The sequence below is a fragment of the Schistocerca piceifrons genome, chromosome 1 (genome assembly GCF_021461385.2).
Source record: "Schistocerca piceifrons isolate TAMUIC-IGC-003096 chromosome 1, iqSchPice1.1, whole genome shotgun sequence".
NCBI lineage: Eukaryota > Metazoa > Arthropoda > Insecta > Orthoptera > Acrididae > Schistocerca > Schistocerca piceifrons.
In genome coordinates, this window is record NC_060138.1 from 140,431,840 (window position 1) to 140,448,236 (window position 16,397).

At 39.4% G+C, this 16,397-nt stretch overlaps 1 non-coding gene across 1 annotated transcript; it reads right to left on the reverse strand.

The window, feature by feature from the left end:
• Window positions 1-14,904: 14,904 nt before the first annotated feature.
• Window positions 14,905-14,981, reverse strand: Trnas-cga. The gene has a single exon. It is a non-coding gene; the product is annotated as a tRNA-Ser (tRNA).
• Window positions 14,982-16,397: the final 1,416 nt, after the last annotated feature.

Below are 16,397 nucleotides of genomic sequence, written 5' to 3' on the forward strand. Positions count from 1 at the left end.
GACTGTGCAGTTTAGGTCCTTATGAGTTAAGAGGAGCCTGTGGACAGGTGTTCACATAATGACTCTCGCAATCGTCACAGCATGGCGCGTTCGCCTCACTCAAACACTCGACAAAGAAACCTATTGCTCTGTATGCAATTTGCCAATATCAAGGCTCGTGGCCATACGTTTTCTTCCTGGCCAATCAGGGCATTTGTACTTGTTACATCTCCCACCATTAGAGTTTCTGTAGTCTACCACAGGTGTCGTTTCTTTCGTAGGGCAGAGTTTAACCTCTGCTATGTAATAATGAGATAAACAGCTTTTTCTTCCGTGCAAGTCTTTAACGCAGGTGGCTACAGTGAGTCACAAATGTTTTGAGTTGGGTTTCTTCAGACATTTATCTGCAATCTCCGACCATGTTCGTGCAGAAAGGCTTTCCGAAGGGTTGTCGTTGAAAGTAGGGACAGGGGCTACTATTGCCAGTGGCCTATGCAGTGGCTGTAGCATCTCATTATGTGAATTAGGTATTCTCCATGGCGAGGTTTCCAGCTGCGCGGGTGGTGTGCCATCGTAAAATTCTCCATTCCCTCAGAACTGCGTCTTTCAGCTTGGATCGGCGAAATTACTTGCTTGCATTTACTAGGGTGAGTATTAGTCGTTTATATTCACGAAATATCGGTTTGTTTACATGCTTTACGTTGCCTATCAATAAGATTCGTACGTTTTCACATAACCCCCATGAACCATGGACCTTGCCGTTGGTGGGGAGGCTTGCGTGCCTCAGCGATACAGATAGCCGTACCGTAGGTGCAACCACAACGGAGGGGTATCTGTTGAGAGGCCAGACAAACGTGTGGTTCCTGAAGAGGGGCAGCAGCCTTTTCAGTAGTTGCAAGGGCAACAGTCTGGATGATTGACTGATCTGGCCTTGTAACAATAACCAAAACGGCCTTGCTGTGCTGGTACTGCGAACGGCTGAAAGCAAGGGGAAACTACAGCCGTAATTTTTCCCGAGGGCATGCAGCTTTACTGTATGATTACATGATGATGGCGTCCTCTTGGGTAAAATATTCCGGAGGTAAAATAGTCCCCCATTCGGATCTCCGGGCGGGGACTACTCAAGAGGATGTCGTTATCAGGAGAAAGAAAACTGGCGTTCTACGGATCGGAGCGTGGAATGTCAGATCCCTTAATCGGGCAGGTAGGTTAGAAAATTTAAAAAGGGAAATGGATAGGTTGAAGTTAGATATAGTGGGAATTAGTGAAGTTCGGTGGCAGGAGGAACAAGACTTCTGGTCAGGTGACTACAGGGTTATAAACACAAAATCAAATAGGGGTAATGCAGGAGTAGGTTTAATAATGAATAGGAAAATAGGAATGCGGGTAAGCTACTACAAACAGCATAGTGAACGCATTATTGTGGCCAAGATAGATACGAAGCCCACACCTACTACAGTAGTACAAGTTTATATGCCAACTAGCTCTGCAGATGACGAAGAAATTGAAGAAATGTATGATGAAATAAAAGAAATTATTCAGATTGTGAAGGGAGACGAAAATTTAATAGTCATGGGTGACTGGAATTCGAGTGTAGGAAAAGGGAGAGAAGGAAACATAGTAGGTGAATATGGATTGGGGGACAGAAATGAAAGAGGAAGCCGCCTTGTAGAATTTTGCACAGAGCACAACATAATCATAACTAACACTTGGTTTAAGAATCATGAAAGAAGGTTGTATACATGGAAGAACCCTGGAGATACTAAAAGGTATCAGATAGATTATATAATGGTAAGACAGAGATTTAGGAACCAGGTTTTAAATTGTAAGACATTTCCAGGGGCAGATGTGGACTCTGACCACAATCTATTGGTTATGACCTGTAGATTAAAACTGAAGAAACTGCAAAAAGGTGGGAATTTAAGGAGATGGGACCTGGATAAACTAAAAGAACCAGAGGTTGTACAGAGATTCAGGGAGAGCATAAGGGAGCAATTGACAGGAATGGGGGAAATAAATACAGTAGAAGAAGAATGGGTAGCTTTGAGGGATGAAGTAGTGAAGGCAGCAGAGGATCAAGTAGGTAAAAAGACGAGGGCTAGTAGAAATCCTTGGGTAACAGAAGAAATACTGAATTTAATTGATGAAAGGAGAAAATATAAAAATGCAGTAAGTGAAACAGGCAAAAAGGAATACAAACGTCTCAAAAATGAGATCGACAGGAAGTGCAAAATGGCTAAGCAGGGATGGCTAGAGGACAAATGTAAGGATGTAGAGGCCTATCTCACTAGGGGTAAGATAGATACCGCCTACAGGAAAATTAAAGAGGCCTTTGGAGATAAGAGAACGACTTGTATGAATATGAAGAGCTCAGATGGAAACCCAGTTCTAAGCAAAGAAGGGAAAGCAGAAAGGTGGAAGGAGTATATAGAGGGTCTATACAAGGGCGATGTACTTGAGGACAATATTATGGAAATGGAAGAGGATGTAGATGAAGATGAAATGGGAGATATGATACTGCGTGAAGAGTTTGACAGAGCACTGAAAGACCTGAGTCGAAACAAGGCCCCCGGAGTAGACAATATTCCATTGGAACTACTGACGGCCTTGGGAGAGCCAGTCCTGACAAAACTCTACCATCTGGTGAGCAAGATGTATGAAACAGGCGAAATACCCTCAGACTTCAAGAAGAATATAATAATTCCAATCCCAAATAAAGCAGGTATTGACAGATGTGAAAATTACCGAACTATCAGCTTAATAAGTCACAGCTGCAAAATACTAACACGAATTCTTTACAGACGAATGGAAAAACTAGTAGAAGCCAACCTCGGGGAAGATCAGTTTGGATTCCGTAGAAACACTGGAACACGTGAGGCAATACTGACCTTACGACTTATCTTAGAAGAAAGATTAAGGAAAGGCAAACCTACGTTTCTAGCATTTGTAGACTTAGAGAAAGCTTTTGACAATGTTGACTGGAATACTCTCTTTCAAATTCTAAAGGCGGCAGGGGTAAAATACAGGGAACGAAAGACTATTTACAATTTGTACAGAAACCAGATGGCAGTTATAAGAGTCGAGGGACATGAAAGGGAAGCAGTGGTTGGGAAGGGAGTAAGACAGGGTTGTAGCCTCTCCCCGATGTTGTTCAATCTGTATATTGAGCAAGCAGTAAAGGAAACAAAAGAAAAATTCGGAGTAGGTATTAGAATTCATGGAGAAGAAATAAAAACTTTGAGGTTCGCCGATGACATTGTAATTCTGTCAGAGACAGCAAAGGACTTGGAAGAGCAGTTGAATGGAATGGACAGTGTCTTGAAAGGAGGATATAAGATGAACATCAACAAAAGCAAAACAAGGATAATGGAATGTAGTCTAATTAAGTCGGGTGATGCTGAGGGAATTAGATTAGGAAATGAGGCACTTAAAATAGTAAAGGAGTTTTGCTATTTGGGGAGCAAAATAACTGATGATGGTCGAAGTAGAGAGGATATAAAATGTAGGCTGGCAATGGCAAGGAAAGCATTTCTGAAGAAGAGAAATTTGTTAACATCGAGTATAGATTTAAGTGTCAGGAAGTCATTTCTGAAAGTATTCGTATGGAGTGTAGCCATGTATGGAAGTGAAACATGGACGATAAATAGTTTGGACAAGAAGAGAATAGAAGCTTTTGAAATGTGGTGCTACAGAAGAATGCTGAAGATTAGATGGGTAGATCACATAACTAATGAGGAAGTATTGAATAGAATTGGGGAGAAGAGAAGTTTGTGGCACAACTTGACCAGAAGAAGGGATCGGTTGGTAGGACATGTTCTGAGGCATCAAGGGATCACCAATTTAGTATTGGAGGGCAGCGTGGAGGGTAAAAATCGTAGAGGGAGACCAAGAGATGAATACACTAAGCAGATTCAGAAGGATGTAGGTTGCAGTAGGTACTGGGAGATGAAAAAGCTTGCACAGGATAGAGTAGCATGGAGAGCTGCATCAAACCAGTCTCAGGACTGAAGACCACAACAACAACAACAACAATGTCATGTGAAATACCGAGTTAACCGGAACTGTTCCAGGAGTTCAATGTAAGATATGTCATTTGTCTGACACCTTACGATGTAAATTCCTGGTGTTATCTGTCGCTATCGCAAGTCTCCTGCTCAGTTTGGCAAAGCATCTCTAAATTTAGTAAGAACCACATTTTCGACAGAGAAAATATTGTTTTATGTTATTGTTACTAATGACAAACATTACCAGCATAAGCGGCGTTTCAGATAAGGTGTCTTTCACTGTAATATGCAAGGTACAGTTTGAAAGGAATATTAGTATAAAGAAGTAAAGATGGAAAATACTCCTCTTTCTGCTGAGTAATGGACGTAGATCATAACTGTTTATTTATTTTCAATCAAGCTATAACAATGAGTTGTAATCTTTTAAAAAAGAACCTTTTTTTCTATTATGAATTCCATTTATATAAACCAACCGTGTAAAAATCTATTTAATTTCTGTCAATTTCGATTAAGTATCTCAAAACGTTCAAACTGGATGCGACATGCTGTACATAATTGAAGAGTGGAAACATCAAAGGTTCAGAGTGCCAAATCTCACATTTTTTTAAACAATAATGTACCTTTCTATGTATATAAATTATTTGTATCCCTAATATTAAGAATTTATACTGCTCACGTAACTACTGCAAAACATAATCAGATAAAATACGAAATAAATAATTTATTAAGAAGAATTAAGAAGTGTCCTAGCAAATTTTATTGGTAAAGGTCACTGCTATTTCTTATTTTTCTACTATGTGCCCCCATCATTATGGGAAGAGGCAATCGCTTGTAACTTTACATTTGGGCATTAGTCCTTTTCTTTATCACTCCTGCACCATTGTATGCTAAGCTTTAGCGATTTACGTGCAGTTTTGATGCGACAAATCCAGTGTGCAAATACATCTTGCGTTAAAGAACCTCGATTACCTTCGCCACTTGAAACCAATACGTGCTTTTTCTTGAAGATTAAACGATAGCTGAAATCTCTTAAAAACAGTTCCACAGAACTGGCATGTGATTTGGTGACATCTGGTATATGCACCGAGAAAGATGTTAATGGGATAATGAATGTGAAACACAGCATGAAACATCGTTTGAGGACTATGTCGTATTCAGTTTCTATGCAACTGGCGGTCCAGTTTTGTCACTTCAGATTTTTACAAAGGGACCAGTCAAATGTTGATTTACATTTGTTTAAATATATAAGCTTTGAGTGTAGTTAAATACTACTAACTTTCGCCTAAATGTGCAGTAGAATGTACATTACTCGCGTCAGTGCTAGAAACGTATCTGGATGTGCGATATTCTGTGGGTCGAACACGTTCGAAAGTGATTAGAATTTAATTCCCGTAGGTGATGAATGGACGACTATTAGCATCGAGAGGCACACTAATAGCGGCGCCATTACCATAACAATGCAAATAGCGCACCGCTCCAACCAAGCTCAGATTATCACTCGCGGTCCGTCTCGTTGCTACACGGCGCTGTAGTTGGAAACGTGCTCCGGCACTGGAATGGTTACGGCCGGATGACGTAACGGCTTTATACGGTTACGACACGTGCTGCGATGAATTAATGATGGGGTATGAACGATAGAAGAGGTAGGTACCCAGTTGGTAATCCACTGTAGTAGAAGAAAGTATTGGGTAGTGGATGAATGATAGTAATTACAAAACAATAAAGCTGCCACATTTTTCCCGTGAATGGTTGAGTTGTAATAGTTTCACAACATCGGAATACATGTCAAATATGAATAGTAAAGGTAAGTCCTAAGTTAATGAAACACATGTAAAACCAAATAAATGTTGCGAGTGGTCAACCCTTTCCATTGATTCTTCTTTAACGGTATCCTGTTCCCTTTTCATTTCTGATTTTTTTTAGGACTATGTTGTCACTATTAGACTTATATGCAGTTCTCTGTCACCACATATGCGTCGATCTATCACATATAGTTAAATGCTAGTTTATTTCCTCTTTCAGTAACGCCACGTATTCATATTTAAAATCTACAGGTACAGAAGTGCTCTGTTTCAGCTTTCAATAACAGCTAGTATCTTTTATTAAAATGATATGTAAAATTCAAAGTTTGTGATACTATTATGTGGCAAAATATCTGTTTATTTTGTGACTTGTCAAAAGTACTGGCTTACTGTATTCACCTAGAGAAATATATAATGGTGTTCGACATATGATTTTCCTTCTAACTAAATGGATGCAGAGTGTCGCTTTAATGTGCATATGGAGTGTGCACAACGTTGCATCCTCTCAGAAATGAAGAATAGTAACTGCATATTTATCACAGGAGTCGATATTAGATCCACTCTTATTATTGTTATATACAAACGGTCTGCCATCATATACACAGGAAGAAGTATCAATTCTGGTTGTTGATGATGCTACGATTACAAAGAAGCTTACTGGAGACACTTCAACACATAAACATATAAATAAATTTTTCTTGAAAATAGATGACCGTTTATTATAAAATAAGCCGTCACTGAGCTCAGAGAAAATACGTTACATGGAATTCAATGCTGCACAAAGGCTGATCACACCGTGCATTAACGTAAACCAATAAACGAAAGCAAACATTCTAACTTCGTAGCTGTACCTATTGACGGGAATCTTGCCTCAAACCGACATGTAAGATACTTTACATGTCTGCACACTGCAACTTTAGCGTATCGGATAATATCGCATTTTGCAGTTACTAATGTCTAACATGTGACTTACTTCTTCTACTTTCATTCACTGAAGTTTTATGCCATCATATTCTGGAATAGTTCGTCGTTCAAGAAAACAGTGTTTGTTGCGCGGAAGCATGTAACGTGTATAATTTGTGTTCCACACTATAAGTTCTTGAAGACAAATGTTTAAACAGTTGGGTGTAATGACATGTGCCTCACCTCACATTTGTTCCGTTATGAAGTTCGTTTCCATCTATGTATTACATTTCGAAAATAACATTAACATTCATAAATATCATGCTAGAAGAAGAAATTACTTACATTGTCCATAAACCAGACTTGTTGCGGTTCTAAAAGGAAATAGGGAAGCCAAAAAACATTTTAGACCACCGACCAACCGATGAAAGTGATTGAAAAGATGGTAGAATGAACTTCAAACACGAGAGGAAAATTGTGTGTGCGTGTGTGTGTGTGTGTGTGTGTGTGTGTGTGTGTGTGTGTGTGTGTGAGAGAGAGAGAGAGAGAGAGAGAGAGAGAGAGAGAGAGGGAGAGAGACATTCAACACAGTTATGTATAAGTAAAGGGCTAAGACAATCACGTAAATGGACAGTATACTGCTTACTTTTCAGGTTCTTAGACGGCAGGTGACCAACATCGTAAAGACTGTGCAATCGACTGACAATTTCATTTAATTCTTCATATTTGCATTTACTCTGCTGATGATTAAAACTTCCGCGCCAAGAAGGCTCACAAATAATGAAAATTTACTTATTCTACTTACACAACATAGGATGAATATGTAATTAAGTTTGTACCTATTTGGGTTATACGTAGAGAGAAAGTCGGTGCAGAGAGCTACCACCTCCAGCAGTAACTGCAGCTCCAATCTGGCTAAGCATTGTCTCCAACTGAGCCTTGATGATAGGTACAGGTGTCTCATTCTTTGATGCTTCAGCCGTACGACAGAGTTCGTCAGTCTTGGGGCTGGCGGATGCGGCAACTGACTGCTCTCTCTGACATCTTAAACTGGCCTCCGATCAAGCTTACATGAAGATATATTTACCAAACATAAAAGAAAATAGAAAGCAAATTACCGTTAAAACTAATGTAACAACAGATCCACTGTTAAAACGAATAAATTTTGTGAAATTCTTGGTGAATGAGCCACCCAGCCACTTGTAACACGTGACATTCAAACAGTAGCCTATGGAGCATGATAATACTTGTGAATTTCTAACTACAGTGGCACAAGGCTTTTACCAGAACGAAATAACTTGGTTGTAAACAGAAATTTCAGAAGCAAAAGTCTGGAATAATTTTTAGTGAATATTTTAGACGAAAATCGTTCATTGTACAGTAAATCCCTCATGAGGTTACAGGATTTTTGGTTTTGCCGCGTTTTCCGTGGAACAGGCCCGGATGAGAGGGCATAAGTAACAAATATACCCCAGATAGAAAAATAAATTCAGCCTCATGAGTAGAATACAAAGCGATAACACAAAAGCAAGTGCTGCTTCAAACTGAACGAAGTAACAAACAAAATTTTTCTTTATAACAACACGTTCGCCACCTAACAAACGAAAAGGAAATGTACTTCGTGACAAGCTTATCCTCAAAATCTATTCTTAGTCAAGAAAAAATCTTGTCCCTACTGAAAATACAGTTCCATTGTAGTGTAACGACGCCTTAGGTTTTCGTTTGATATATGTATGACCATGTGCAGACTTCGTCACCTACGTCAGTTACAACCCACTTTCAAAAATGATTCATATTCTTTTAAATTGTCATAGGATGGTTCTTGAACGAAACTGTAAAACATCCGTTGAGTCGTATGCAAAGAATTACATCACTTGGGCCAATTGGTTTTCGTAAACTTTTTCAATTTTAGATATCGTTTGTTTCTCCTCAGAAATTATATTGATACACGTTATCTGATTTAATCGATATTAGAACCACATTGAATAAACTTTTTGAGATTCAAAGTCGCGATGAACGCTGTCAAAATTCAATAATCTTGTCAAATATATTATTAATTCATTCACATAATTTTTCATAAATAAATCCTCGGAACACGTATTTCCACTTTAGTAGCATCCACTAGTTTATTAGCTTCCTACACATACAGATGTGAACTTGAGCGTTGACAGACAGTGACTAACATTTCAATAAGATTAAGATCTATATGATGTCATTGTTGTACAAAAAGAGTATAAAACTTCATTTTTAATTTTTAGAAGCACGACGCAACAGCTCGGTTCCAGGATCTTCTGTTGCTCCTTGGCTGTCGACCCGCGATGTATAGCGGCCAGCAATTTCCTCTCTGGTCGCGGCAACGAAGATGCTGTCCCCGTTCGTTGCGCCGACCTCTCCGTACATGAAACACATAAAAAAATACAAACTTTTAGATAATTCACATTTATTACAAATAATAAGAAAACACATAAACAAAACTAAATTAAACTTATAGTCACCTGCAAACTGGGCTGACTTTGGTGGATGGGTGACGCTTAATTTCGTCCCACTACATACCCCACCCACAAGCTCAGTTTGTCAGGTTTTAACCGGAATTAAAACTGTTCAATATACAATATTTAACTGTTAATACATTTTCCTCACATTTTACGTAACCTAGAGTCCTTGCTATTAGATAGATTTAATCCTTTTAATACGATATCGTTGTGACTATTTGTCATTTACTCTTAATTGTGCTCTTATGGTAATTCGTAACCGAATATAGGGAGATTGCTCCTCTTCAGTTAATAGTTGCTAATAAATACTAATTTAGTACGTTCTTTAACGTTGTACATTAGGACAGAGCGTTCAAATTGTGATAGATTAGTTTCAGTTTCATTTATTTACTAGAGTTATTCTTTTCAAGAATGTATATTACTAATAAGTTTCTCACAATAACTAATAGTACTATTCACTTTACGTCATCCTCTTCCCTAATGCCTTATTTATGCCTGAGGTCAAGAAGAAATCAAGCAAAACTTTCTTTGGAATCTCGGCACGGCTTTCTTTACCTTCGGACACCTTGTTGGGTAATGGCCATTTATTTAGGAGAAACAAGCGAGAGAGCCCCATTTGGTGTGTTCTATATTAACACTATTACAAACCTCTATTAAAGGCACTCTGCTATGTTCTCGTGAGCCATATAGCTCTGGACGCCCATGGTCCCTAAAACTATTAACCATCCCCTTTGGTTCCTACTATCCGAGTAAATTTAAAATACGCAAAATTCCTTTAGACCTAAGAGCAAAGTTTCCTCCATATAAATCCCCCTTTTGGTTATCTTTCTCTTTTTGAAGTACCAGTAGATTATTGTAGAACACATGTTTAAGCTTTCTGTCATTTATTTAAAATAACACGTAACTATCACGAAAAACTTCACATGAATAAACTATGAACGCTCTTCCGTGTGTAACATATACTAAATATTAACTTATTTAGGAATGAAGGGTTTCATTTGATCAACACTATATAATCCTTTAATTACACCTGATGAAGGTTCCATAAGAAGTAATGCTTTGGGATGTACAATCTTATGTACAACATATGGACCTTCAAAGATCAAGAAGAATTTTCTACATTCCTTACCGATCTTAGAACTTTTAGGATGAGATCGTACTAACACAAGATCTCCTACCTGAAATGAGGGTTCTATAGCCTGTTGATTATAACTTTTAATTCTCCGTTCGGCATTTTTTACAATCTGTTCGCAAACTTTTTCGTCTGGAATGCATTGTTGGATCTCATTTACTGGTGGCCAAGGTAAAGCAGCTAGTAAAGGCTCACCTATAATTCGTTTGCCTAAAATTTCTATAGGTGATAATCCCGTCGTTAGGTGAGGCAATTCATTTAATATCTTTTCGAATTCAGGCATTAGTTTGGCCCACCGAGTATGTTTATGTGCACAATAAGTTCTACATAATCGTCCTAATTCTTTCATGACTCTTTCTACTAAATTACTTTGAGGGTGATATTTCGAAATTAAGATATGTTTGATTCCATATTGTCTTATCATATCTTGAAATCTTTGACTAATAAAGGCACTACCGTTGTCAGACATAAGTCGTTTAGGAATGCCCCAGTTAACCAAGTAATTTCGGGTGAGGCAGCGTATAACGCTTGCTGTATTCGCTCGTTTCAAAGTATACAGTTTCACATGTTTGGACCAACATTCCATTACAACAAACACATATGTTAATCCTCCTGAACTCCGAGGCATATGGCCGAAAAAATCTAATGACAGTAGATCCCACAAACCTCGAGGAATTACAGCATATAATTTATAACGCTTAGATTTGGTATTAACTTTAACCTTTTGACAGGTTTCACAAGCCATAATAATACTTCTCACAATACGTGACATATTTTTGAAATAATAATACTTCATTAGATGTTTAATACATTTATGAATTCCAAAATGCCCGTAACCTTCATGAATATAAGTAATTAACTCGTCCACAACAGTTTTCGGAATGCAGATTTTCCATCTCTGGTGTTCCCTCTGTGCTTTCCAATACAACAAGTCGTTAAAATATAACCACACACCCCGGGTGTTAACTGTTTCGTCCCCATTATTAAGGTTTTGTATAATTCGTAGAATAACATTTTTCTTTCCTTTATGTAATACGGTAATCCACTAATTAGGACTCGCATTAGATGACTTTCAATTAATTTAGCACGGTTTAAATTCCATTCAAAATAATTCCTATAACCTCTCCACCGTTTAGAATATGGAGGAGGGGCTAACAACTCTAAAGTTAAGTGTTGTTGTTTTCGTCTTGACCAATAATTTTGTTTAAACTGCTTAACAAAATCATCCCAATCCCTGAATTCAGTTCTATGCAGTACTGCCCACTCCGCAGCTTCTGCTTCTAAATGTCCTATTACAAATTGAATGCGTTTTTCATTACTCCATTTAGGAGATAATGATGTTTCAAAAGCTTTTATAAAGATTATAGGGTGCAGTTCGCCTCCTGGTTTGAATACAGGAAATCGACTTGCTACATTTGAATTTGTCGTTATGTCATACAGACATTCTGCGAGAGAAATAGTCGGATTTTGTTTAGATTGCAGAGACGGAGCTGCATCGGATTGGCTTGCCGTGATTGCTTTATTCATATTGTTGTCGTCCGAGCTAGCAAATTCGATGCGACTGTTGTCTCTGATTATGTTATTACCTCTGCTACCTGAAATGTTCTCGTTATTATCTAATTCCGACAACCGTTTAGCAATTTCCTGTATCCGCATTTCTGTATTGGATACGCGATTAGCTAATATCGACTCTTCACTGTGTTCACGATGTGAACGCTCTGTACCTTCGTCAATATTATTATCTTTGGCAGTCTCAAGATTACTGCATATTTCAGTAATTAAAAATTTCATGTTTTCGATTTCGGTATGGTCCTTTTCTACTTGATGAGTTAATGTCTCTAATTCTACATTATCTATTGAAGAAATCTCTACAGGTTTGGTAGAGACCTCTTTAATAGATTTCAATAATTCTCTGCGAACAGTTTCTGTTTGCATAGAAAATTCATCTCGTAACATATCGTTATTTTTCTGTATTTCATCTACAACTAAGATATTGACACTATCTAGTCTCTCGGATAAGTCAGTAATATCGTGTCGCATGCGAGCTTTTTCCTCGCGCGATTCCTGGATATGTTCTTCTAACCTTTTACAATTATCAGCAATCTTATTACTAAGTCCTACTAATTTTTCCTGCATTTCAACTTTAGAAGACTCTATTTTACCACTTAATTCTCGACTGGTTTCATTAAGATATTCCTGCAACCTGTCTGTTGATTTTGTTAGCTCCCCTTTAAGTCTAGCAGTAGATTCCTCGTTAGACTGTTTTAATTCCTGTTTTAGTTCCTGTTTCAATCTAGCAGTAGATTCCTCGTTAGACTGTTTTAATCTAGCCATAGATTCTTCGTTAGACTGTTTTAATCTAGCAGTAGATTCTTCGTTAGACTGTTTTAATTCCTGTTTTAGTTCCTCTTTTAATCTAGCAGCAGATTCTTCGTTAGACTGTTTTAATTCAGCTAGAAAATCCCCGTTAGATTGTTTTAATTTAGCGATCGCCTTAAAAAGGGATCTCATGCTCCTATCGGACATAGATTGCTCTTCGTCTGACATTTCACTTCCCGACATTATTGTAAGATATTAACTATTTACACACGCAGACTTGGAATCAACAATCCTATAAAAGCACACTCCCTATATACAACACTCCACTTCCAACTTGAAACAAACTCACCGGACACTTAATATTGTAATTTGTAGTTCTCGATGATCAGAGTGCTGCTATGGGGCTGCAGAAGAAACAGCTGTCGATGCAGCCGAAGAGATGCTGCGACCCCGCTTCCGCAACCGGCAGGACGCTGAGTCAAACACCGGAAACGTCGCTAGCTGCAACCACGCCCGGCACCGCCGTAGACAGGCGAAGCCCTCAGCAACACCTCTAATACCAGCCGGAGGAACGCCCCGCAGCTGACGTACTGGGCCTATTAGTTTAGGGAGAAAAAGGGTTGTCGAGGTTTGCAGCGTTCAGCTGCTGCCCAACAGATGCGCCTTCTCGTGGAACAACTGCGTGACCGTACTGCTTGGCTGCACTCCGTCAGATGCCCACACCCGCGAAGTCGCCGCTGGCTGGTGAAGGCTCCAAGAAACTCGCGTTGACTTCCGAAGGACTCTTGATGCTTTGTTTCGTACCTGTGTGCCTTAGTTGCACACAAGTCCTGTTTCTAAGGTCGCCACGGTGCGGTGTAACGACGTAGTAGGTTTTCGTTTGATATATGTATGACCATGTGCAGACTTCGTCACCTACGTCAGTTACAACCCACTTCAAAAATGATTCATATTCTTTTTAAATTGTCATAGAATGGTTCTTGAACGAAACTGTAAAACATCAGTTGAGTCGTGTGCGGAGAATTACATCACTTGGGCCAATTGGTTTTCGTAACTTTTTCGAATTTAAATTTCGTTTGTTTCTCCTCAGAAAATTATATCGACACACGTTATCTTGATCTAATCGATATCAGAATCACACATTAAATAAACTTTTTAGATTCAAAGTTCCGGCCAACGCTGTCTGAATCAATAATCTTGTCAAATATATTATTAATCCGTTCACATAACTCTTCATAAATAAATCTTCAAGACACGTGTTTCAACTTTAGTAGCATACACTATTTTATTAGCTTCCTACACATACAGATGTGAACTTGAGCGTTGACAGACAGTGACTAACATTTCAATAAGATCAAACTCTATCTTTTTGTCATTGTTGTACAAAAAGAGTATAAAAATTCATTTTTAATTTTTAGAAACACGACGCAACAACTCGGTTCCAGGATCTTCTGTTGCTCCTTGGCTGTCGACCCGCGACGTATAGCGGCCAGCAATTTCCTCTCTGGTCGCGGCAACGAAGATGCTGTCCCCGTTCGTTGCGCCGATCTCTCCGTACATGAAACACATAAAAAAAATACAAACTTTTAGATAATTCACATTTATTACAAATAATAAGAAAACACATAAACAAAACTAAATTAAACTTATAGTCACCTGCAAACTGGGCTGACTTTGGTGGATGGGTGACGCTTAATTTCGTCCCACTACACCATCTGTAAAAGAGAGCGGAATAGAATAGTATCATATTTATTCACGTTGCAAAGAGAGTTTCTCGACACTGCAGGACGATATAATGATTCAGGTTGAGAGAGCGTACTTCTCGCAGTTTTCGTCTCTACTGGTGTGAAAGCAGAAATACAAAGACAGTATATGCGCAAGAATTAAGGGTTTCGTGCACTATTCCTTACGACTAACTAGAACAATGGTAGAAAAATGAAATATTATTCATGTTTCAAGAACCCCGGTCTGTCTCGATTGGTCAAGCAAGCAACAGCATACGAAAAGGTTCTGATACGGTATCGTTTACATTTGCGTGGATGCATTTAGGTGAACGTAAATGTCTCAGTACATGATTTCATATAACCTGATCATCATTATAAAACGTTAGTAATTAATTAATGAAGTGTAGCAATTGGAAAAAGTCCAAGCCATACTCCGTAGGTAGCGCCCTTGGGCGGCTTGAGGAAGGCATGTCATCGACAGTTCCTGCCCCTCTGTATCTTCTTCATGTCCGAACAACATCGCTCTGAAACTTCCTGGCAGATTAAAAGTGCGTGCCGGACCGAGACTCGAACTCGGGACCTTTGCCTTTCGCGGGCAAGTGCTCTACCAACTGAGCTACCCAAGCACGACTCACGCCCCGTCCTAACAGCTTTACTTCTGCCAGTACCTCGTCTGGCATTCTAGAAACATCGCTCTGGTTCACTCCGAGACGCCTGCACACTTCCCTTATTGAGAGCCGTTCCTGGAACGAAGTAACAATGCGGACACGATCGAACCGCGGTATTGGCCGTCTGAGAATTGTTGAACTACAGACAACACGAGCCGTGTATCTCCTTCCCGGTGGAATGACTGGAACTGATCAGCTGCCGGACTCCCTCCGTCTAATAGGCGCTGCTCATTAATGGTTGTTTACATTTTTGGACGGGCTTAGTGACATCTGTAAACAATCAAAGGGATTGTGTCTGTGATACAATATCCACAATCAACATCTATCTTCATGAGTTCTGGGAACTGGGGTGATGCAAAACTGTTTTTGATGTTTATAGTAAAATTCGTCTACAACTTTTAGTGTCTCATTTTCTAATCTAATTCCCTGAGCGTCACCTACATCTACATCTACATGGATACTTTGTAAATCACATTTAAGTGCCTGGCAGAGGGTTCGTGGAACCACCCTTTGAACCATTCAGCAACTGTATCATCTAAATTAGGAGGTCGATAAAAGGATGCAATTATTATTTTATTGCGGTTACCAACAATGACCTCCGCCCATACTAACTTACAGGAAGTATCTACTTCATTTCACAAGTTAAACTACTTCTGACAGCAACAAACACGCCACCGCCAACCGTGTGTAGCCTAGCCTTTCGGAACACCGTTGGGTTCTTCGCAAAAATTTCGAGTGAGCTTACATCCAGCTTTAGCCAGCTTTCAGTGCCTATAACGATTTGAGCATCAGTGCTTTCCATTAGCGCTTGGAGCCCTGGTACTTTCCCAACACAGCTATGACATTTTACAACTGTTATACTACGTTCTTCCTGTGTTCAGCCTGCACTCTTTGTGACTGCAGCCCTTCTTGTGGGCCGGCCTCTGTGGTCGAGCGGTTCTAGGTGCCTCAGTCCGGAACCACGAGGCTGCTACGGTCGCAGGTTCGAATCCTGCTTCGGGCATGGACGTGTGTGATGTCCTTAGGTTAGTTAGGTTTAAGTAATTCTAAGTCTAGGGGACTGATGACCTTAGATGTTAAGTCCCATAGTGCTTAGAGCCATTTGAACCCTTCTTGTGTTTTCCCGAGTCCCTCTAACCTAAAAAACCGCCCCGTGCACGCCACATACACCCTGCTACCCGTGTAGGTGCTTCCTGCGTATAGTGGACACCTGACCTATCCAGCGAAACCCAAAACCCAACCATCCTTTGGCGCAAGTCGAGTAATCTGCAGCCTACACGGTCTCAGAACCGTCTGAGCCTGATTTAATTCGTCTATATTCCGTTATTCTCGTTTTGTTTTTGTTAGTGTTCATATTTTATCCTCCTTTCAAGA